This window comes from Manacus vitellinus, unplaced genomic scaffold, assembly GCF_001715985.3.
Source record: "Manacus vitellinus isolate BGI_N305 unplaced genomic scaffold, ASM171598v3 scaffold_83_pilon, whole genome shotgun sequence".
NCBI classification, from domain to species: domain Eukaryota; kingdom Metazoa; phylum Chordata; class Aves; order Passeriformes; family Pipridae; genus Manacus; species Manacus vitellinus.
The window spans coordinates 356,828-383,187 of NW_021940836.1; the positions used below are offsets into that span (position 1 = coordinate 356,828).

General features: G+C 39.3%; 1 protein-coding gene across 1 annotated transcript in view; it reads right to left on the reverse strand.

The window, feature by feature from the left end:
• TSPAN9 (tetraspanin 9) overlaps positions 1 to 24,716 on the reverse strand; it is a 161,338-nt gene extending 136,622 nt beyond the window's left edge. The window contains exon 1 of the mRNA XM_029964889.1: positions 24,677 to 24,716. The gene's annotated coding sequence lies outside the window, so the exon portion shown is untranslated. The remainder of the gene's footprint in view (positions 1 to 24,676) is intronic.
• Between the last annotated feature and the right edge of the window lie 1,644 nt (positions 24,717 to 26,360).

Here is a 26,360-nt window from a genome sequence, read left to right on the forward strand (position 1 = left end):
TCAAGTCAGATCAGGTTAGAAAAGTTCAAGTTAGAGTAGTTCAAGTCAGAAACCACGGTATATTGGCTACAGGAGGTTTTTGGCTTCTCGGTTGCAATGGGGACTTCACAGGTAGCTACATCAGGTCACTTAGCACTACCAATGCTTTGGGATCCTGCATCTAGAAGGGGAATGGTGATAAACACCCTTCTTTATAACACACTTCGGGATCTTCAGTTCTACATACCAGCAAAGCTCCTGTCCTTCATGCATCTATGAACTAAAGCTCAGTTAGTGTACAGGGAAGAGTGAGGAAAAAAGAGAAGAAAATGGGAGGACGGAGAGACAAATGAAAGGTTTAAGTGATTTTTTTCTTCTCAGCTGTTTGACCACCACATTTGCATTGGCTTTTTTTTATTATTATTTTCAAGAATGTTTTGGCAGTTCCCTGTTCCAGCTGTAGTGAGCAAGAAGCTGATGCAGCATCTTTGTTGCTGACAAACAGTTGGAAGTTTTGAGCCAATGAAAACAGCAACGTCCATGTACACTGTATGTTGGAGAACCAGCAACATAGCAACCATGGAAATGAGTCCTTTGGCCAGAGGGCAGGATTTACATAAGGAAGAGAAATGCTAGTTTAAATCAAGAGCTCAACAGTATCCCCAGTTGATTGCTGGAGACTATTTTCACTACAGACTTTTTCCACTTCTGCAGCTACCTCTTAAGTTACTTAATCTTCATTGAGCCTGAGTTCACTTCTGGTTTCAGTTCAATAGTATTTGGACCCCTTGGTGTGAAGAATTTAATTCTTTTTTTGTTTTGTTTTGTTTTGTTTTTAAATGAGGAAAGTCTCACACTCTTTGTGCAAGGGTAATCTCCTGAAGCTCTGCATTTTGACACAGGATTGAAATGTTGGACTGTAGCTGACACACATCAAAGCAACTGACTGCACCAAGCCACACCACATCACACAGTCCAAAGCTACAGCCTCTATTATTACCTCAAGGTTCTCCGCTTAGGGCTGTATTCTGCAGCACAGATCCAGCCTCCCACGTACCAACAGTCTTCAAGTCACAGCCTTTGCCTGCAATGCCTTTTAACAATGCTTACAGAAACAAAGAAATCCAAGAAGCTGAAAGCAAGGCTAGAGCTCTAATGAGCGCTACTGACTGCATGGGCAGAGTACACTGACCACAAAGCACTACTTAGGCAAGTACTGCCATCAATAGGCCAATGAAGACTTGGGGTCATTTGTCTACACTTCAGTTTTGCCCATATAGACAACGCTGTCTGCCTCAATCCCACCCTTAAATTGACATAGGTTGGAAATTTATACTGTGTCATCACAAAATTCAACTTGCCACTGTATATCTTGCTAGTTAAAGAACTGATTTAAACTGCAGCTCCAACAGGAAACTTACTGATATACCTCTACAAATAAAAAGACTTACAGTATAATAAATAAGCTGCAATATTGAGCTCCCATATGGCTATTACTGCATATCCACAGTGCATTTACAGCACTAGGCTTTTTTTTCTCCAGCTCTTAGAGTTCCAATTTCTTTCCCATGAAACTGAATTGGAAAGCTCCCACTTCTTGCACAGCAGCTCCTGAAACATAATTCACTTGGTTGACACAGTTACACTGAAGTAGCTTACTGACATTCCACTAAATTACACATTTTCCAGTCTGCACAAGCCTCCTGTTTTTCCTGTTTACCTGTAGAAACATGAAGTTCTTCTATCACACAGAAATTCCTTTTTTGTAATCTCATTTCTTCTGAGAAGTTCTGACTTTGAATTTTCTCTCAGTCTGCCTTATACAGTTGAACCATTAGCAACCCCCAGATTCTTTTATCATCTACACAACCTTGAGTGTTACTTATCTGCTTTAAAGTTACTTTATCTATCCTGTGAACTTTAAAAATGAGAACTTTAAACATTCAAGAAAGCAAATGGTGAAGAATGGCAAGACTGAAATCTAATTGTGAAGAAAAGCCAAAGAAACTACTATTAATGACATGTAATATCTGTGGTATGATCTGGGCAATCCTCAAAAAATCCTGCCATCTCTTTTCTCCAACTCAGACATGACAGCATTGAGAAGAAGCTTAGTTAATGACTTTCAATTTGTTACTAAAAAAGCTGATGTCCAGTCAGTGCAGAGCCATTAAATAAAACCACTGGCAAAACAAACCAGCACTGGGCACAACACCTGGCCACCAGTAGATTTAATGAGTAAAAAATGAACGTTTCCAGCAAAATTGAGGACTTTTTTTGTCACTGTTGAAAGTGTTAAGCATGTCCTCAGGCATTCTGCTTTTCCCCTATATCTGATGGAGTTCAGAAGTATCAGCTGCAGCTCACTAGTCCATCTTGAAATCCACCTGGTTGGGTGGATTAATCCATGGGTTAACTTTATTTGTTTTATATTATTTACAGCAATTGCCATTAATACTATATAGGCAGAAGTGACGTGGCAATTCCTACACTATCTGCTGGCTGATTTAATTAACTTTTCCTGAGGTCTCTTCTTCCCACAAACTGGTCTTGGTTCTTGTGTTTGCTCTCAAATCCAATCGAGCTGGTATTCTGTGACTCAAAGGTGCATTTATCTGCTTAGCACTTCCCTCAGTCTTCTGTTACACCTAAAAGCTTTCACAGCCCTCCTATCTTACTTGGACAAGCTAACACAGCCATAACTTGCATACTCCATTATGATGCAATTAGAAAGGATCCCAATAGATCAACAGATAGGAAATAAAAGGACGAGAATTAATTTACGGGCTCACTTCAGGAAAAGTGAAGACTGATCAAACGCAAGTAGTAAAGGTGGGCATCTCATCATTTGGGAAGCTTACAAAACATAATGGCTGCAGCTTTAACATTTCTCATGCAGATGTCTATGTTACTGTTGGTCCCAAGGAGCACATTAGCAGCAGTCACTAAATGCAGAGCTTTAAAATAGGGAACGTGTTGATCCTAAATCTATAATAAAGGAACACAAGTAACAGAATTTTCCCTAACCTGCTTTCCCCAGTTTTCTATCCACAATAAATAGCAAGTTGAGACTTCTACAAAGCTGTTGTCCTTTACCCTTAAACTTTACCTTCTATCTCTGTTCTCAGGCTCTTAGGACTTGCCTAGCTGGATACAAGACTGGTCAATGAGCTACCTATTTGATACGAAGCACAAGACTTCTGGATTCTCTCCTTCTAACTTTGGGGTGGTAGAGAGTTTAAATCTATACAAATCAGGATGCCACAGTTCTGCATCCTTACACAATTAAAGAAGATGCCCAGTAGGCAGGGGAGAGAAAAGAAGAGGGGCAGCGCAAGGTATGCTTTGGGTTCAATTTACATTCACTCCAGGTGAATCATGTACAGATCACTGCAAAGCAGAGGAAAAAACATCTACACTGAATCAGCTATTCTTCTTGGTGCTCTTTACTCTTGATAATCAGGCACCCAAAAATTTAAAAAAATCCCACCTAGAAGTTTGACAATGAGTTTCTTTCTCATCAAAAGTCAAAATCACCCTGCTGCCAAGAACATTCCTTTTTATTAAGACAGAAGTTCTGTTTTCATTAAATTTATCCATGAATAGACAGTAACTTTTAGGGATTTGAAGAATTTCTATACTGTCAGTCTTCATGACTGCATTGAAATGTCACAATTTCTCCTCAAGGCTCAGCTCATGAAGTCCTGCAATGGCATAGGTTCAGATATGCTGTTCCAAGTGTTTTAGAATCCATAAATCATTGTTTCAAAGCCCTCTCTGTGAGCTGCAACACTAACAGAAAATAACCCCCACTGATCTATCTACGGAAACAAACACTAATTTTAAGCTGTTCCATCACATCAGGGAGCGCTGACTTATATGTTAAAAAATAAGTAGCACAGACTATTAAGAAACCTTTCCATCTTCCAAGCAAAGACATGTTTTACGTGAGAAAGTCTTTTCTCTAGATGATATGTTGAAGAGTAATATAAAGTCTATCTAAACTGTTGTCCAGACAAACCCTATTTCCTGACCAACCCTTCCAACCTGTATCTCAAATACATGCAGCCTCATACCATAGTCAGGGAACACACTGATGAGACCATATGTCCCAGGTCATTACAATTACTGTGGCTAGAAGCTGCACTGGATTTCTTAATAAGCTAAAATCACTGTAAGCTAAAGACTGTTAGCAAATCACAGCTGAAGCTATGGATGCTCTATTATGCTCTGACAGCCAGTACTCTCAGTAGGGACTATTTAAGAAACGCTGGAACTGGTTGGAAATTTCTTCTATTAGCTTCAGTGTCTCTGATCTGAACCTCCCTCCAAATACATTATGAAGCTACAAACTACATGAATTATAGACACCATCACTTACTGCTACTTGACCCAGTAAAAAGCCAGATGGAGGTCTAAGCAAGAAACAAACAAAAGATAAGAACAGCTGAGAGTGAGATTATTCTCAGCAATATGCAATTTAGGTGAAGCCTTTGAGTTCCTGGCCAGCTGCCCATGAGAATGCTGCTTAAGCCAAATTGAATACTTCTGTTCTATGGGTATTTACAGAAAGACACCAGCTATGGAGTGCTGCAGGGACAAATGAATGGGACTAAAAAAAAATTTAAAAGAAATTAAAAAGCCAGGACCAGACTTAAAATGGTACAAATACTGTGAGTTTTCCTAGCTATAGCTGAAGTACCCATGACCTCGAAGACAGTTTGAATACTTAAGTATTCAGTGACTGTTGAGTCATTCATTCAGTCTAATATCTAGTTAAAAGAAATTAAAAAATCAGTAATTTTAAAATTGTGGAAATTAAGAAGTTTTAATTTCTTTTTGATAGCCCCAGGCATACAGACTAATAACAGATTACATGGATTTGCTGAAATGCCCATCAGTTGGGCATAATCCACATCTTAATTCTAAAGTAGGTGGTCAGTTCTACAGAAAGAGCGACAGGGGAAAACCCACACAAAACAGCATCTGTTGTACTTATAAAAGTTAACTGTACTTCTAAAAACTGACCTTTTCATTTTTGGTCTTTTTTTTTTTTCCGCTCATTGCTTTTTTTTTCCTTCCTATCCAATTGTTGAGAGATTCAGAGAATCTGGTTGGAGAGTGCCCTGCAGAGAGGGCCCTAGGGGTGCTGGTGGGCATCAGCTCAGTGTGAGTCTCCCGTGTGTGCCTGGGCAGCCCAGAGGACAAACCACGTCCTGGGGAGCATCAAACACAGTCAGAAGAGGGGAACATCTCACTGTGCTCACCTGGAGTGCTGAGTGTGGTTCTGGGCCCTATGATATAAGAGGGATGTGAATGTCCTTGAATGCATCCAGTGGAAGGCAATGAAGCTGGAAATGGTTCAAAGCTGCACCAGGGAAGGTTCAGACTTGACGTTAGGAAGCATGTCATTACTGAGTGGGTGATAGACACTGGAACAGGCTTCCTAGGGAAGTGGTCAATGCCCCATCCCTGTCAGTGTTTAAGAGGCATTTGGGAAATGCTCTTAATGATATACTGTAACTTTTGGTCAGCCCTGAAGTGGTCAGACAGTTGGGCTAGGTGATAGTTTTACGTCACTTCCAACTGAAATATTCTATTCTATTTTATTCTCTTCTATGTTTCTTTTTTAACTTTTGTGGTTTAAGTTTCTTCCAAGTCTCCTGAAATCCTATGTTCTTGTCCAGTTACAGTTAATATAGCATAAAGCTGTACTATCCCCATTTTAGATCCTTACCACACCATTAGCAAGAACTCCTTATAAGCTGTTAGCTCCAGTGTAATTTTCAGATCAACCAGTTCTGTAAGAACGCTATTAGAACAATATATTGGGTACTTAAGCAAAACCGAAGTAACAATTTGCCAGGAAGATGTGTCAACTAGAGGCTATAGCAAACACAACAATTTTTCATTTTCATCTCATTGTACTCTACTGCCTGTCATTGCTGGCATAGCAATAAATGAAACTACCAAAGAGGGAGGTCTCAAAGACAGGTTCTTGATTTGGTCTGCTCATGCCCACTGAGAGTTCAGCACAGTTCAAATTCATCTGGATACACAAGGACATGCTTTCTCATTCAATCCAATCTTTCCCAAACTCTAGCAAAAGGATGGGTTGGAGGTGAGAGGTGACTGACTTAGGACTGATGGTCCTTTTATCTGCATTTAATTTGCAACTAAAGCAACTATACCACAAAATATGCTCTTAGAGGCTTTCAATAAACACAACATTGCTGTTAATAACAAAACAAAACAAACAAAAAAAGCCCAAAACCCAACAAATAAAAAGTCCCTATGAAGCAAAACTTTTTTTAACAAATCCCTTTACATATGCAGATCCTCTGGACATCTCAACTGACCACTGAAGTGACTAAGAGCACAGGATTTCACTTAGTAGTTCCTCTCTGACAACCATCACTTCTGTGTTTTTGGAAAGGTGTTTTGCAACGTCTTGCCAATTTTGCTTTAGTTACTTCCAGTTAAGGATGTTTAAATCTATTTTGAACCAATGCACACACCAGAAATTCATGAAATCACTAAAGGAATCATTAGGACATAAATCACACATTACCCAACCCTATCATATATGCATCTCTTGGTTTATGCATAAGAATATAATGGCCCCTTTCACCATGAAATATAGTTTACATATTCAGGAAAAGCAGAAAGGTGCCACTGCCAATCCTATCCTGTTCTTCTAGAAACATGCAATTTAAGTCTATTATCAAAATGCAATAACCTACCTCTTCATAAATCTTCAAATGCTTCTAGACTGAAATCTTCTAATAGTATCTTTTTTAGAAATGACTCAAAACAACTTTCATTATTAAAAAATTGAATTCTTTTCTTCTCATTCAAAACATTTTCTCTCCGTTTTCCTTCATTTTTATAGCCTGCAGTTAAAAAACTATCCCAGATATTTCCTGAAGTCTAAGGTACCTCCTACAGCTAAGATGACAACACAGGTCAGATTTTAAGCAACTGGCAGATTTAGCTTTGTACAGAAGGAAGAAGCTATAGAATTACTTTAGGAACACAGTTGCATAGTGCAGATGTGCTAATACACAGCACCCTATGTCACTCAGGAGCAGGTAATATCTGAATGATTTAGATACCAGCATTACTACTAATGATTTCCCACATTGTCACATATGGGAAATACACTAAGCAATCATATCAAAGTTCATCTGTGAGAAGTTCATGCACTGTATGACTCACGACAGAAATAAATCTACTTGAAAATACATTTCTTTTTAGGGATTTATTTTGCTGTTTTTGTTTCAACAGGGTTTACAATCATTGTTTATGACCCAGAATAAAAATTGCTGTGACAGCATTGGTTGTGGGAAGCTGTAACTAATCACAAGTCAAAGCTGATCAAATGCTCATAGTTTTGCCTCATTCTTAAAGAATGACCTTATCGTACAACAAATAAACCTATTATGCACTTTCCCCTCCCCAAAATCCTCTATAAAAATGAAATGTAATATTATGCCACTTGGCAATGTATCAGGACTTATGGCCTATAAAGGGAGAGCTAAAGGCTGTACCAGATGCTTCTTCATCAGAAAACTAAGACAAACTGGAGCAAGACAGGAGAGGCCTTTGTTACTGCTAATGATTTCATGTTTGTTCTTGGGATCTTGACACCCTTAGGGTGGAAGAGACCATTACATTAGTTCCTCACAGACTTAACTAACTTACAGAGAGAATTTAAGCTATTCAGATCACCAGCCAAACCAATACAGTGATGCTGTTACAGACAGCAGTCCAATTCATTTTATACTGAAGGAAACACAGGGGCAAACAAGCAGTAACTACTGGCTGCTGCAACTCTTCCACTGGGAGAGTGTTTCTCAACTCCTGATCTTCCAGAGATAGTGGAATTATGAAGGAAAGTTCACCTATTTTACTCCTGTGACTTCCTCACACAGCCACACCATATTGCATAACAGAGGAAAAATGGCTATTGCTGCACTGTCCTCATTCCACCCAGACAGACTGCGGTGGAGTACAGGAAGATATTCAACATCTTCCTCACACTGCACAGAGAAGAGATTTGACATGGAAGAGAACAAGACTCATGGCCTACTGCAGGATTTTTTCACCGTCTTGATTTTGTTTCACTTCTGACTGCTCAGGTCTAGCCTGCCCTTAGGCCATGCAGTGTGCTGATCAGCACAGCTCAAACAAGATCAAAATGAAAGCTGGTGGTGCAGGAGAGGTAAATGATAATGAATGAATGGCAGCACGATTTTCTATGTCAAAAGCATCAAAGCTTTATATTTTTGGAAAAGCACTTTTTCCTTTAAGTTCTCACACACTATAGGAAGCTGTAATGGGCTAGGAAAATCTAAACTTCTGAAAGAAATTTTCTCCCGAGAGCACAAAGTAACTGCTGCCAGGACATTGCATAACCAGGCACAAAATGAAGCAAGCTACTGAAAGAGGCTAGTCTTCCAATCACTCGTATTTTAAATAGGAAAGCAGAAAGGAGGGAATACCAAAGCAAAGCTTAGTTATGTACTAGGACCTTTAAATATGAAATCTTAATATTAGAATATAGAAAGTGCCTACTACAAAGTGATTTCTTTTACAGGAGCCACATCTGAAGAAGTATGGCCCATTAAGCAGTCAAGCTCAAATGCAATCTGCTCTCAAATGTCATCAGACGAGCAGTGACTTTCCACCAGTCTATTCCCTAACATACAGCTGCAGTTTCATCTGTTAAAAATAATGATAAAAATAGCCAGTGAAGCTTTATTGCTCCTTTTGTCCTGTGAAGGCAATGCAGTTCAAAGAGAGGGAGCAGACATTTATCCTTGACTGTAAATCATCAAAACAATTTACAGCTGGTTTAATTTCTGCACATCTACAAATGGTGAGATTGCATAGTGACAATTTGGGGCATAACCACAACACCACAACTGGGCCTCATAGGGAGAAAATTTGACTCTCGGCAACTTCTCTTCTGTTGTTTATAAATAAAGCCTACATATAATCTCTCAATTTGCAAGACTGGCAGCTAGGAACAAAACAAAAGTGCTATGGTTTTGCTCATTTTAATTGGTTCCTTCTTGTGATTCAGAACCAATAAGAGAAAGAAAACTGCTCTACTACTGCATTTTTTTAGAATGCTATGCAAATCCAGCTTTTACTAAAATAATGGTATGGCACTGTCCAAAAGCCAAGCAGCCCTGCACTTCCGGAACCTTATATGAAAAAAACTAAGCAAGCATCAACCATTTTCAAAATCTGCCCTATCAATCAGCATAGGCTGGCATGAATGCTTATGTTATGTCCAAAACTGCCAAAAAAGTGTCAGAGATAACAGATACCTTCTGCAACATAAAATGGAAACGATGGTAGAAAAAAGCAAGCAAAGTCACAAAACCTGCAGTACTTTTAGGATATCACAACAAAAAGCAATAAAGCCGTTCTACTCAAAGTGACTCCAGCTCAGGCCTTTTTCTCCTCGAACTTGGGAAAACTGCAATCCATTTTTTGGAATCAGTGTCAGCATCACACAGCCAAACCATGCAGTCCACTTTTCTTTTTCTTTTTTTCTCCAATATAATAAATTTTTCATTTTTTATCTCTTATTGTCACTATAGCTTAGGTATTTTAATCCTTCTATCCACCTCTGAAGCTAAAGAAAAGGTTTTGACAAAACCAGACAAAATTTCCTTATAATTACATAGTTCCAGAAGCTTAGCTTGAAAGAGAAAACACTGTGTCCTTACTATTAGTACAAAATTTCTAGGGTACAAGATTTTCTAAATAGAGTTGCAGATTACTTTTCAGATCACATCATTTGCAGAGAGGGAAACAAATATCTGACACCAAGTCAAGGAAAAATCAGCCTAATATCTTACACGAGTCATAAGAGCCTTTCCTAAAGCTTTACTGATATTATTTTGTCACTGTTCCAAACACCATTCAAAGTTCAAGTGCAAATAAACATTTGATTACTCAGCTGCTGAAAAATATTGTTCAACACTTGCAGTAAGCATAATGGATTCAAAACAGAAAGAAAGGAAATAAACCCCAAAAAGATACATAAGCAACAACCTCAAAAAACAGAATAGATTCTTACTTCAGAATCAGAAGAGATGAATATCACATCTCTCACAATACACCTGTGAAACAACTTACACTTTTCACTAGGTATTTCACCACACTTTTTTAATTAAGACATGTAATACTTCCAATTTTAGGTTTAAGTAAAGAAGAGCTCCTTTGGCAATTTTCATAAGACCTGTGAAAATAGTAATTTTTAACTGCTTTGACCTTTCCTTTCTAAAGTGTGCATATTGGATTATGTTTTCTAGTTGCTGAGAGGATAGAAAACCATCTGGAAGGACAGGAGTTGCCATTTTGAAGCTCTGCTAGGGCAAAAAAGATGACTGTAAAGCAAAGTACAGGATAAGAAAAGATCAACTCAAATGTTTTGGAATTTAATTTAAAATTACATACCAACAAAACCTACGAAATTAATTGTAAGTGCTATAATATTAACTTTTATGTTCTTGAGAAAAATGAACAGAAGGAATCTTTAACACATTCCCATCTCTGGCAACTCTCCCCTGGTTTCTGAAACAAGGTGGTTCGAAATACTCATCAGACAGGAAACACAAGGAGTATGTCTTCAGAGCTAATAAATTGTGAAACTGTTCTCCCTCCTTGACTACTGATCAGTCTAACTGCATGATACAGCTAGAGGCAAAAAGAAAGCTAGAAAGTTAAAAACTAGATTTTTAGGCTTTAAAAAGATCGAAAGAATTAAAGTAAATTAATCGCTAAAAATAAGCATCGCATAACAGGCAGCTAACAAACTCTTTTCTCCTGGTAAGGAAGAATGAAAGCTGTTCTCCTAAAGCTGGTTTTCTGAAAGAACTCGAGTGTTTCAACCGCCCTCTAGTGTTAAAATGAATGCACAGGCAAGCCAAGAGGAAGGTTGAAAAGATGCTTCAGTTAAGAAACTAATCACTATGGCTTCTTTTTAACCACTGTAAAACTAAAAAATACAAATCAGATTTTTAAAATACCAGTGGGCACTTCTGTCTTAACATGAAGGTTTTCAAACCTTTTCTGTGATCTGCAATTCTGCCTCACAGCAGCTAGCTACTGAAATGAAATAATGGGAGATCTTTGACTCAACTTTAGCCCTATATTTCTGTGGAAACTGGAAACAGTGCCCAAGAAAAATTTCTGCTTAATGCTAAAAAGTTAACTTATTAGAATTTTAAAAGAGAAAATAATCAGTCATTTATTTCCATAGCCCGAGATGTAAGACAAGCAAATACAAAACCTAAAGGAGAAATACTGACTTTTACAATTCACTTTATTTAAAATAAATTGTTTATATACAACCATAGCTGAAAAATTCTCCTTTTCCTCCTGAGGTCCCACATATAAATTTTGAGTTTAAACAGCATGCAGAACAAGGAAAGCTCAGAGGCAAACCTTCTCTGAAGGTCCTAAAGTCCTTTACCAGCAAATTAAGTGATATCTTGAGCACCAATAACAAAACAAAGTTAATATGGTGAAAAGTGACACTCCTAAGAACATTAGGTACTTACAGAAGAAAGAGAAATGTTCTAACAGGTAAGTTTTATAATGGGCTAAAATAGGAAAATACAGATCAGGGATTTAATGCCTAGGAAAAGACATCAACCCCATGTTTGGATTGCTACATCAAATTCAGCAAGGGTTACTACTGAGGGAGTGAGGGCCCAGTCTAAAGCTGGATATAATGCACACAGTTTAATGGAAATCATCAGAACCATTATTCATGGGTGGATTTGTTCTATGCAATACGAAGCTTTTACTCTGAGCTAGTACTGACCAAGTTTGCTGCAGAAACAGTGACAGTGTAATCACATCAGGAGAGTGCTGTTCCTGATCTAATTAATTCTGCTGAGAGATAAGGGTAATTAGCTCAGCTGTAACACTGTAATAACACATCTATTCTTCTTTCAGGATTTAGATAATATCTCCACGTGATACCACAGGTGTGTACACCTTTTGTCAGTAATAACAAGGGATTTTCTGAACACAATCTATGGTGTACTTCTGTCTTCAAAAGATCAGGGATCCTGGGATCCCTGGGAAATCACAGAATCAAGGAGGTTGCTCTTGAGATCATATCATCATATCTTGAGGTGGCTCTTGAGATCATATCATCCAGCCCCCTGTTCACAGTGCCAGCTACAGCAGGTTGCCCAGGACTGTGTCCAGTTGGTTTTTGAGTATATCTCCCAAATGGAGACTTTGCAACCTCTCTGGGCAACCCATTCCAGTGTTTGACCATGTTCACAGTTTAAAAAATGTTTTAAATTGTGTCCGCTGCCTCTTGTCCTGTCAGTGGGCAGTACTGAGTCTGGCTCCCTCTCTTCATTCCACCCCCTCCATGAGGTGTTATACACATTGATAAGATTTTTCCCCTTGAGCCTTCTCTTCTCCAGGCTGAACAGTCCCAGATCTCATTGCCACTCCTTATATGAAAGATGCTCCAGTCCCTTAATAACTTTTGTGGACTTTTGCTGGACTAGCTCCAACATGTCCATATTTTTCTTTTGCTGAGAAGACTACAACTGGGCACAGTACTCCAGCTGTGGCTTACTAGCACTGAGTGGAGAAGAACCACCTTCCTCAAACTGCTGGAAATGCTCTTCCTGGTGCAGTCCCAAATGCCGCTGGCAGCCTTTGCCACAAGAGTGCATTGCTGGCTCATGGTCAGCTTGTCATCAACCAGACACTGCAGAGCTACTTTCCAGAGGTCAGCCCACAGCACTCACTGGTGCATGAAGCAGGTACACATTCTTGGAACACATTTCTGTGCAGATGCAGATGTTGTTGGTGAGTGGGAACAGTCAACATAGATTAATCAGTGACGAATCGTGCCTGACCAACTGGATTTGTGGACAATGGGAGAACACTGGATGTCATTTTACCTCAGCAAATCTTTTAACAGTCTTTCACAGTGCCTTTGTTATCCAAGTAATGACACTACAGTCTGGATGGGTGAACAACAGGTAAAAAACTGCTTGGAAGGTTGGGCTCACAGAATAGTGGTTGAAGTTCATACTCTGTGCTGCAGCCCCAGCAATGAGTAGAGTACTGCATGGGTCTATCTTGAGGCTTATCCTGTTTAACATCTTCATCAGTGACCTGAAGACGGTGACACACTACTCTTTCATCAGGTTTGCTGATGACAAAAAACTAGGGGGTAAGTTCCAGGGCAGAGCTACCCTTCTGAGAGACTAGACGGGCCAGAGAAACAGGCCACCAGGAACAGACGTCTGCTGAAACATGACAATTCTGTGGCAACTAGGGTAAACAGGACTCAGAATTGCAATGAAGGCTAAAAGCTTACTGGACTGTATCCACAAGAGCATACATAGTAGATAATGGAAGTGGTCGTTTTCCCGCACTCAACACCATACTAAATCTGGTTCTGGGCCTACAGTAAAAGAAAGACTTTGATAAAAAGTGTGGAACTGTTGGAGTGAGGCCAGAGAAGGGACATGAAGGAGATCAGAGGGATGGAGCACCTCTCCAATGAAGACATGCTGAGACTTGGAATTGTTCAGCCTGGAGAAATGAAGTCTCTGGCGAGATACAGCAGTCTTCCAGTACCTAAAGGGGGCCTGAAAGCTGGAGAGGGACATTTGACAAGGGCATGCAGTGGTAGTATGAGGGGGAACGGTTTCAAACTGAAGGAGAATCAATTTAGATTGGATATAAGAAAAAAGTTTTTTGCAATGAGGGTGATAAAACACTGGCACAGGTTGCCCAGAAAGGTGGTAGGTGCCCCATCCCTGGAAACATTTAAGGCCAGCTGGGATAGGGCTCTGATGTAGTTGATGATGCCCCTACTCATTGCAGGGGGGCTTTAAAAGGTTCCTTCCAACCCAAACTGTTCTATAAGAAACCTGAACAAGTCCAGCCAAAAGGTCAGTAAATTGCTCAGGGAATTAGAGCACTGGGCCTGTGAGGAAAGGCTGATGAAATAGGGCTTGTTTCATCTATGAAGGTTTTGGGTAACATAGGAGCAGACTTTCAGTTCCCAAAAGAAGGTTACCAAGAACACAGAACCAGGCTCTTTATGGAAGTATGTGGCTGGAGAACAAGAGACAACTGAAGCTGCCACAGGATATTAAAAATCACTGCTCTGAGGTATTGGAACAGGTGTCTGAGAGGTTGTGGCATCTACATCCATGTAGATTTTCAAGAACCACCTGGACAAAGTCTGAACAACCTAGTCTGAAGTCAGCATTGATCTTGCTTTGAGTAGGAGCTGGCCTAGATGACCCCTGGGGGTCCCTTCCAACCTGAATGATTCTGCAAGTAACATCACCTTATAAACCTAAGCACAGGGAGTCTGGAGTATCATAGATTCAATGCCCTTTCTGATAGTAACATCATAAATAAATCGATATTTATTTATTGTTGCGTGCATTTATAAATGCAGTTTTATAAAATGGTATTTGAAATGGCTTTAACATCTAACATATGCCTATACCAGGATTTTCTGTTCTACATGCAATGCACAAGGAGCACTAGCATATGTTTGTAGCATTGAGGAATGTTTGAGCTGCTCACCCACAGTTTATGTGCTTAGTTAGCAGCATTTGTTTCAAGAAAATTTAAAACAGTGTCCCCACTCCCTCCGTATGCTTCCTTCAGTACAAACATACTGATACGGGTACCAAGATGTACCAGGTCGTATAGACACAAACTTTTAATCAGGCTGGAAGAAAGTCTTTGGAAAGCTTCCATGACACAGATGGTTGCCCTTGGCCTGTGTATCACCCCTATAGTGCCATTACCCTTACTGTATCTGCTCCATGAGAGCCATCATTAGCATGAAGACTGCCAGTTGTAGAGCAGTGTCAAGTATCTCATCATGGTAGTCAATGATAGGGTCCACATTTAATATCATTAATCTGGATCAAAGCTTCATGTCAATCACGAGAAAACTTGCTGACACAAACTCTGAGAGCAGCAATAACCCAGCAGGGCCAAACCAAATCACTGCCTGGAATGTAGAGTCTGATGTAATACTTGGCTTCGAGTTGGTCCCATGATTCTCAGTTACACATACAGTAACAGTCACCCACATTACACAGATACTTTTGTTCAGCAGTTTTGTGAAATCTGTCAAAAAATTCAATGCTGTTCACACCAGTATCAGCTGTAGGCATTATATCACAGTAAGCACACTGAATCTTTGAAGCACAGTTAAATATTTAGGAAAAAAGACAAATACAGTTTTAAAGCAGAGAATTATGTTTATAAATATTTGATAGGAATGTCAAAGTCTCTAAAGGAGACTTACAGACTTACAGAAGTTTCAAAATCACTTTGGTCAGCTACATACTTTCGTGGCAGTGCTGCTGCTTTAAGCACATTCTCAGCATGACAATACAATTCTGCTGCATGGGCATGCTCAGATACCACAACCAGCACATGTACTATCCTTTGGGAATCTCTGAGTTCATACAGCATCTAGTCTGACATCCACCCACTTTTACAAAACGACTCATCTAACCCAAAGGCAATTTCCCATCATCTTGGTTGACCATCCAACAGCTGTGGGCACACTGATTCCCCAGGGGCCTGCAGCCTGTTTCCTTTCTCTCCTTTTCCTGACACTCCCTTAATAGACTGTCATTTCACGACAGCAGTTACTGAAATGGGAGGAAAATGTCTCCATTTTTGCTGAATAATAAGCATGCCTCCAATCGAATATGACAACCTTCCTGTCACATGGTGATGCAGTCATGTTCTGTGTCCTTACACTACCAGAAGGTCACCAGTTCCCACGAACTTCCTGTTCGTGGGCACTGTGGTCGGATCAGAGCAGACACACCGCGATGCACAGTCTGTTCGTGTCTCACTTAAGAAAACATTAGCTCAGTCTGGAAATGCCGAGTGCTATGGTCAAACAGGAAGGGACAAGAAAATCCTTAACCGAACTTAATAGGTGGAGAATAGACTTAAGAGCTGAAACCAGATATTTAACATCCTTCACCGGGTAGGATTTCTTGTGTATTACACTTGGTATTCACTACCTAACTGTATCCCCAAACTGGTTTAAATGCCCTTAACTCACAGCCCTTGTGAGTCATCACCTTGATGATGGCTTCCACAATCTATAATGATGATACAAGGTATGACAGGAACCACACAATTTGCTTTCATTGTTTTTCCCATTTCTGAGTTTCAGTGAACCTCCCCGTGTTTCTTTTACGCATCTTGGGAGACTACCACATTAAAAGATAGGACAGCATGTATAATATATATTTTCATTTTTAAGTATTTCATACGTTTGTTCTAATTGGGTATCCATGGACTTAGGATGATGCAAATAAAAGTGCCTAGAAGTGAATTAACAGATGTTATTTTGAAACAAGGGTACACAAACAGATCTGCAGCTTTCTGTAAATCGAGTGGAACAAAGAGCAGACAAAGTCACTGTGCTATTTTAACCTATACCAATGTTGAAGAGTAGCTTTTTCTCTCTCTTTACAAACCCTCCCTTAAAAAAAATATTCCATGCCCAAACTACTTTATTTCTTTCTATATTCATCTCGTATTTTCTCATTCATCAAAGGTTAATCAGCCTCATTTAATATATTTCAAATTGGGAGCTCAGGATGCTTTAACAAACAGGAATTTGTCTGAGCTTGGCTTGATTCCCTCAACTGCACACTCATCCACCAGTTGTAGATGACTGGTACTAGCCAACTGTAAACCACTGTTCCTGAACAAGTAACAATTGTTAAAAAAAAATTAGAGTTTAGGCTATGTATTGTTCTGTGTTGCTATCAAAGGAAGCACTCGCATGAAAATACAAAAGCAGGAAACAGTAAAAAAGTGCATTCTGTGGCACCAGCTCTTTGCCAGCTTAAGTCTTCATTGCACAGTGTATCACACCAATAAATAAAAGGTGCACTGTGAGCAGCTTTAAAGCAAAAACAAACAACAAAAGAACAAAACAAAAATCAAACCAACCAAACAGCCACCTCCCTCAGCAATAAAAAAAAAAAACAACCAGCAGACTGAAGACTAAAGCAGTAAACAATTGTGACAAGTAAAAAATCTTCACAAAGGTCAGTGTTGTCCCTGAGATTTTTATTTCAGCCATTAGCTTTGAAAGCCAGACATAAACAAATGTCAGTAAATGCAAAGGGCAAAAATTAGTACTCTTATACAGCCATACTCACTGGCTTTCCAGAAATTATCCTTTTTTTCTTTAATTAAGTAACAAGATTATAATAATAAATTACAAGGAAGGTTTCCAGCCTACTGATTTACTTATTAAAAACTGCAAAATATCAATATTCAATTTACTCCTGGAATCCTCTTCCCATCTTGCATGTCCCTGGAATGACCCAAACAGCACTAACTGTAATAGGTGTGGTCAGACAAAGACCGCACTTGAGACTTTTTCTGTGTGAGGCACCCAATGCAAAAATCAGCTCTTAGTACATCTTTACTTTCTAGCAAGTGAACAGAACTTAGAATCACAAGCCACAAGAAAAAAACAAACAGGTTTAATAATACATATTTTAAGAAATGCCACTCACAATATTGTAAGTTGAAATTGCATAGTAACTTACAACACTGTAAGTTTGATGTTAATTGTAAAAAATTAACATCAAAACAGTGAAAAAAACATACATGTCACAAAACACAGCCTTCATTCATTTCTTCTTGACTGTTTCTATATTCTTTTTAATATGAACGAGACATGTAAGAAACAAGTAGGTAATGCTGTTAGAGAAGCACATAACACTTAAATTAGATACATAAACACTTTTTAGGGTAAAAGTAGGTCTCCAGAGACAATATAAACTAATTGCTAGACTTCACATTTTTTTTAAGTATGCTTATAAAAAAGCAAATACATTTTGAAATCAAAACCACTTTTAAAAAATGGCAGCTAAAACTACTTAGTTTTCTGTTTTCACCTTAAATAGCACAAACACTTTAAAATGTTTACAAAAATTATTATGACAAGAATATATGCATGATGATATGAGTTCTGCTGAGTAACTGATATTAGCATCCCTATTTTCAGCAGTGTTACGTGACAAATCCATCATCCTTTAGCTTGCTTAGGCTGAGAACAATCCAAAATAACTACAGTGTCAACACTGTGTGTAAACACTCATGTCAGAGATAGAGCCCCTTGCAAAGTCTGACTGTGCTTTAAGCTTACTTTCTTCCCAAATTCAACCTAATTTTTCTATGAGGATGAGTTTGTGCTTTCGTAACTGCTCCACACAAATCTGTGTTATCTGTCCTGCTCAGAGTAACAGACATCAAATTCCATTTCTGTCCTTAGCCATGCATGGCTCACTCTCCATGCCCACAGCATCTCCTGTCATCCTTACCACCGCTAGCAATGTACAGTCAAGCCTGATTTAATGTTCTTCCCTGAAACAGAAGGCAAAAATAAACACAAGGCGGCAAACCAAATGCTAACAACCTTGGGTTCAAATTTTACCCATCCTGCATAGCATCAAAGAGGCCACCTCAAAATGTTTACTGCTTTACCTCCTCTCAGTCCACGTGACAGGTTTTTGTTAGTTCATGTGTCTTTCAGTTTCCATCTGACTTTATTGCCTGGCTTTGTTACTGAATAACTTATCAAACCCCAAAAAGGTTTTATCAACCCTCAATTCAATCAGATAATTGAATCGGGGAAGGTTCTGGGATTTGCTTGATGCAGATCACTTGGAAAAGAAGTTTCCTGATGAGTTACTTCAGGGAATGTCTGCATGAGCCTCTGAAACCCACTATTGAGGGCAAATTAGAGGAAATACAATAGGCTTTCCATCTCTCACATCCTGCACTCTATATAGCAATAGTGCATTTGTGCCATACTTTTTCCATTAATAATAGTGCTTTGTGTTACCTGTTTTCAGATCTTGCACACTAAACCCTAGCTAACCGACTATTTGTTTCCTAACTCCCTTATTTTCCTTCTTAAACATTCCTGGAGTGATGACTTTAAAACAGGAAACATTACTAGGTCAATTAATCTCCATGTCAGCCTGAGGGCAATACAGAGGCAGGCAGTGAAGGAACTGGCAGGATGGCAAATATAAAGCAGCTGAGTAGCACAGTTCAGTCAAGAACAGCACAGGGCTGAGCACAAGCTAACAGACTCCCAGTACTGCCACTATAGGAACACACAAAGGAAGTGATTAATTAGCTTGATAAAAGGGAAAGAAAGAGGATTAACATCTACTTTCGATACCTACATATATCCCCAACTTTTTTTTCAAAAGCACCAAACTGTCAGCCCAAGCAATGGGCTCAGCGATAGCCTTGGCAGTGACTTCTAAATCCATAATGATACACTATACAAAAAGTATCCAGTGTATCAGGAACATACTTCTGTGCCTCTGCTAGGGGGAAGCTCACCTGCCCGAGGGGCACACAGCTGCCAGAAAATCTGCAGCAACTGAACTGAAGTGCCAAGAAACACATTAATTAGGAGCAATTTGATATTGGCTCTACAGAGGGCTGGAAAGTTTAATGTTTTTTCCTCACTGCCATCTCTAACCTCTGTGATACCACAAATGCTTCTGCTCAGTGACAGAAGTATCCCTTTTCAAATGATGGGGGGAGATGAGGGCTACTAGCATGGAAAGTAGTGCAGCTCCTGAAATTCCCACCCATGCCCACATGAAGCTACAGATTTCTCTCCTACACTGAAAGAGACCATTCAGGGATTACAAGAGCAATAATTTTATGCAAAAGAAGAAAAAGAAAGAACCCACTGACAGTGAAAGTTTTGGTACTCTAGTTAGTTCACTTTCTTGGTTCCTTAAAACAAACACACCTGACCACCCATAGACTCTCTGAAGCTGAGCTACACAAGTGTGATATACCAGGCAGAAATTAATAGTTGGGTAAACGACTTAAATACAACAGCCAATAAATCAGAAATCAAAGTGGATTTGAATTTAGTATACAGAGAGCCTCTAGTAGAAAATGTTAAAGACCTGATAGTAGAAAAAATGAAAACTACTGCTTTAAGAAATTGAATTTAGGTCACAGCTGCCCAATAGGCTATCATACGAACGTATACACATCACTATTAAAAATGAAGGGTTTTAATTTCATCATGGAGTGCAGACAATATGCTGCATGTAACAAAACAGGTACCACAGACCAGGTCAGACCAAAGAGACAGACTCCGCAATTGCTTTCAGAGGCTGCCATACTCAAGAACAGCTTTATGGAAGGCAGCTGCAGATCACAGCTCTGTGGGAGCTTGGTATCAAGCAATAGAGACAACAAGCCAAGGAAGAGCAAAAAATTGTGCTCCATCGGTGATCACATTCCTCCATGCCTTCTCTCATGTGATAAGCAAGTAAGAAACAGCCTCACCCTATCATTCATAAGATTTGATTACATGTCACTAAGGACTCAGGTGAAAATCTTTCTCTTTATTAAAAAACTTTAATAAAAATCCACCTTTGGGAGAGGGCCACAAATCTGATATTCCAAGGGAGCAGAATAAGAAAACATGTTAATTAATGATGGGGACAAACATTCCAGGTTCAAGCAACCTGAGAAGAGCCAGCGATTAATTCAGCAGTATCTCTGGGACAAATAATTTTCCTTTCCCTGTAACTAATTTATCTTTTACCAGTAGGGCGTTCTCATATATGGGAATTTAAGTTTATGGCACATTAAAATTCAGCTATATCATATTACTTAGTAACTTACAGGACAGGATCATTTACAATTCTGCCTCAAGACCTCAGAATCCAGTTTAAAATGGAGATTCTGTTTTAAACAGAGACTCTGCAAACAAAATTACCCTGACCTGGCCAAAGGCCAACCCCAAGACCACTGCAACTTTCTTTTCCTCAGGCTACCTTAGCACAACTTCCAAAAATGTTCCTGAAGACGTGATCTACCATTATCCATTTAATTGGACAAGTTTATACTTATGACAAAGAACAGAGACTGCTGCCAAGAAGTCATTCAAATCAGATACGAACAAGGTGTTGGTCCAAAACTGTGGACACCTCAGCACACTTCACACATTTTTACAAATATGCACCTTTGGCACAACGGGTCACCAAGTTATTTCTGTGACTGTAAGACAGCAAAATAAGTTAACGAAATTTCTTCTCATACTTTCCTTTTTCATCTTGCTTGTCTGATCTCATTTTGAATAAAACTTTACAGCTTGTATTTGTACAGTGCTTCCCAGGCCCTCCTCTCTGCACCTCACTCTGCTGGGTGCAGTATAATGAACTTGGGAGCAATGACCCTGCTCACAGTCCAAAACAAAGTACACAAACAAAAAGCAGCCCTGCCCCAGTGAGGTGCCCAGGGTCACCCCAGAAGATTTCACAGTCCACCACATGGGTAAGGCATAGCGCCAACTTGTTCCCATATGACAACACCTTAAAAATTTAAAACCCATTATTTAATACACTGTGTATGTTAAAATGTCCATCTTATCTAGAGTGGCTGCCTGCCAAAAACATACCATCACAAAGCATCTCACAAACTGAAGACCACCTCCACTACTCAATCTAGGCCTGAGTTCTCTACTGAGCAGTCTCCTACAATAGCTTTTGTAATACACTGTATTTAATTCTGAGTGATGACTAGCAGTATTTCACTAAACTTCAACACCACACACTAGCAAGGTATTTAATCACTTTATTTTAACAACAATTTATTGTTCAGTTTCTAGAAATTCAAGTCTGGCAAGCTTTTTAATATGACTGAGAATGTTTTACAGAAAGCAAAAAGCACATTTCCCGTTCTGTTCAGCATGCCCAAGTCCTATCTTCTTTGCAGAAATGGACAACTTTGAAAAGAAAATCCTTGAATTAATGTAAAAGAGTATCTGAAATCTGGTAGCTAACACTGATCAGCGAGGTAAAGAAAGTGAGGTAATTTCTAAAGCACCGCTAGAGATGGGATGTTAATTTTTCAATCTGCTGTGAAACTGATTTCAGGAACATAATGGAAAGAGGAAACAATTGCATATTACCAACAATGCAAAAAAATGTTTGAAATATCCTATTTATCTTCCCTCTCTAAGGGATGTGGACTCTTTTGTACTCCTTGATGATGTGAATCACAGATCGGCATTCTGGGAATCAAGCCTATTCCCATTTACCAGTGTAATATGATCATTTAGCATAATTAACATACGATATTTCATTACTGCCATGGATTTGGACCAGATCTGAAATGTAAATATTTATCAAACTGTACATCCTAGTGCCCAGTGCTACACAATGGTGTAACTTAAGACACTCACTTGATTTGCTTTCTCTTCTGGGGACAGAGTTAAGGCTGCTGTGGGAATTCTCACTTTCATAACATAAGGCAGTTTAAACATTATAGATAATGTTACATTAATTTCTGCAGTATCAAATTTTAAAGGTGTGGAAACAAGATGAAAGAGCTCACAGTACAGCAATAATTTCAAGTGGCACAAGCATGAACAGAAAGAAAACTCCTGGAACAAATAATAACCATTTCAATCTTCCCCAGCTATCCTTTCCCTAGTGTACTCCAACACCCAGCTTTCCCAGGACACAGGAATCAACAGAGCACCATTCTGTATGATTCAGAGCATGGCACACATGCAAAAAGTAGTCAAAAAACTCATTGCAAGATGTAAATACACAGCAGCCTTAAGCAGAGACATTTTATGACTAAGTCAAGACTCTTTATAACAATCTTAAATTCGACAGCATGAAATTTCATAGGTTCTTTATCTTACATACTAAAACATTGTGTCTCATCTACTACAAATACAGATGTTACCTGCATTGATGCCTAACACCCCCAACTATCTCTTCATTCTTTATCTTGCCACAGAAATACCTGGAAGCTATTCATGTCTGTGCTGGTTTTGGCTGGGGTAGAATTAGTTTTCTTCACAGTGGCTGGAATGGGGCTATGTTTGGATTTGTGCTGAACACAGGGTTGACAATACAGAGATGTTTTTGTTATTGCTGAGCAGGCCTTACACAGAGTCAAAAAAAGCCTTTTTTGCTTTTTTTGTGACCATGCAGGCAAGTTGGGGGTACATGGGAAACTGGGAGGAGACACGGCTGGGACAGGTGACCCAACCAGACCAAAGGGATATTCCAGACCATTTGGCATCATGTTCAGTATATAAAGGGGGAGGAAGAAAAAGGAAAGCAGGGGACACTTGGAGTGATGGTGTTTGTCTTCCCAAGGCACCTTGATGGGGACTTGCTCTCCTGTAGATGGCTGAACTCCTGCCTGCCTGTGGAAAGCAGTGAATTAATTCCTTGCTTTGCCTGCATGAGTGTCTTTTGCTTTCCCTATTAAACTGTATTTATTTCAACCCACAAATTTTCCAGCTTTTACCCTTCCAATTCTCTCTCCAGTCTCGCAGGTGGGGGGGTGAGTGAGCAGCTTGGCTGCTGACTGGGGTTAAATCACAGTCATGTCCTATATCAAATGTATAGATTTTAAGCTAGTTGTATACCTCATATTAATGCATCTTATTATTAATTTTTCTCTTGGAAACACACGGATCCCACTAGTGAAATTTTCCAGAGCAGTTATACAAGAGAACTATTGCCTTGACACTGAAAGTGTCACACTGAAAAATCCCTCCCAGTATATTTCTCAGTTCTCCCTTCCATAAACAGCATCCCAAGGTTGATGCATCTTTGCCATGTGCCCAAGACTGAGCCATTGTGTGGCATCACCTGTAATGATGATTTACACAGGTGTAAAGGAAAGTGTCAGCATTCCTTTATATTAGCCTCACCTAACATATTCCTACCTTTTTCAAATTGCAAGGAGATTCTTTTCCTTCACAGACCATAATCTTCTTTCATTCATCCCAAAATGTACAACAATAGATGTTCTTTGCCTGCAGTTGTCTTTACAAGTTTTACACAGCAGCACAGAAGTATGAAATAGTTCTTGGCAAGCCAAGTGCAAGAGTGGACTATTATCTCTCTGTTGCTATTACTGCTTGGACTTACCAACCTGCACTCCTTGCAGCCTTTGGCAGAACACATGACATTCAGCAGAGAGGTAGCTCACACTTTTCCTAAAGGAGCAAAACTTGCTTCTACTATGTCAGAAACATAATGAAAAGTTACTTCTAGCCAAGGCTAAATCCCTTTAGAACACAGGGAATGTAAAAACACAAAGCAATGGGCCTGCAGCTGTACTAAGACAACTAACCCCAGGGTAGCAGTGGGTTCCTCCACGATAAGTCTATTTTTCCAACCTTTTATAGAATAGGGTGTTAATAGAATTACCCTTGCACAAAAGGATAGAACTTAGATGGACTAATGAAAGTGCTATCAGTTTGAACCCTGTTTTGCTCTTCCCTGCTTTCTTTCCCAAAAAATGTCACTGGTAAGAAAAGAGAGGAAGAAGAATATTTGCATATAGTGAAGAGAATTACTGTCCTCCTCTGCTACACTTCCTTTGGTACTTAGAGCAGCATTTGGAGACAACCCCAACAACAACCATGTTAGTGTGGACTCTCTCAGCACTTGTGGAAAGAAAATAATGGATTACAAGAAAGTTTCCTAAGGGCTTAGTGTTGGACCAACTCATCTACCCTTAATGTCAATGTGAGCAGTACAAAAGCCAAGGTTGACTGACTCCAAGTATCCTTCACAGAGATCTTACTTACTTGAGGTAATTCGATGTACACCGATGAAAAAGTCACAGATCAAACCTGGAGAGAAGAAGAACAAAATTAACTTTTTTGCCTTTTGAACCCATTTCCCACTACAAATGTAATTAGCTTAGGAGGACAGAAAGAAGAGATTAAGGGAGGGGGAAAAAAAAAAGCAAACCCAAACAAAAACCAGGAAAAGGTATGTCAAATTCCACCTGCTTCTGAACAGAAGGAGTAAGTCTAAACACTGGTCTCCAGGGCATAATATACTGATTTCATCTGGACTTGAATTTAAATAATAGCAATTAGCAAAATATTAAAACGGATTTACAGAAACTAAAGGGAAAACAGAGACCATGGGGAAAAGCAAAAGTTGTGTGTCAATGAAGTCAGAAATACTAGTCAGAAAAATTCAGTGCTTCTACCCTTTCAACTTAGGCCCCCCATTATCACCATGACACCTGATGACCTGCCTACAGCAGAAAAAAAACCAGAAATTAAGCAAGACCTTTCCTGATGAACCATCCTACACTAACCTCACTTTCTGACTGGTCTCACCTTTGCTTCCAGTAAAACAAAATGGAATGAAACTCACACAAATCCACACCACGTAAAAGCATTCCACCTTCTCCAATTCATACTGGAACTTTTAGGGCTGTAACAACACTACTCCAATGTCAGAAGGGTGCTACAAAAATAGCAAACTGACCAGAGTGAGACTAGGACTTCCTCCAGCCACATGGAGAAGACACAGAATAGTACCATCTCCAGTGTTTAAAAGCCCATCAAAATTATTGCAGCTGCATACCAAAAAAAGTACAGACTGATCATTTAAAAAAGAATTGTGATTATTCACTAAACTTTGTCACCAGAAATGTTTCCATTATTCCACTATTGTTGATTTTTAAATGAATGCTTTCCCTTGGCCTGCTTCGCTGTACCAAGTAAGATAATGAAACACTTTTGTTGATTTCACAGTGCATTTACTTACCTGCTTGAGCACATGGACACCTAAACATAACATACAAATCAGTTCTATATACCTTCCTTAAAGGAAACTAATACTACATAAGCACTAGGCTCATCACTGATGTCAGGCTCTATGTCAAGCACACTCAGAAATCCACCCAACCTAAATAGCTCCCCAAAGACAGAAGTGACAACAATTTCAGCCACTGAACTACTCATACAGAAGTAAAAAAGTTGCTCAGCAATAAACAAAAACTGGAAAAAAAAATTGATAATTAAATAATCCAAGTTTCCCACAGTTCCACTCATAAATATTGGCTAGTTAGTCAAACTGATGTCACACACAGTATGCTGTCAACCACATTTAGAGATGAACTCCATTTACCACTGATGTAAGACTGTTACGAACACAGCACGATCTGTGGCAAATGGTCTGAGAGAAGTACTTCAAGTCATGTAATCCAGTGACAGACAGCAGTCCTAGCCACATCAGAGATACACTGTTTGGCTTGACAAAACCAGGTCTATGCAGTAAAATTAAGAAAGGAAAATTAAATACTTTCAAGAAAACCGCTGGAGGAAAGAGGTCTTGCTGTTAACATTGACAACAAACTCAAAGAAACAACAACCTTCTGACAGACCAGAATCAGTGAAATGAAAATTCACAGGCAGATGAACTGAAGAGCTCAGTTCATGCCCCCCCAAGACTCAGCACAGGCGTCAGGTA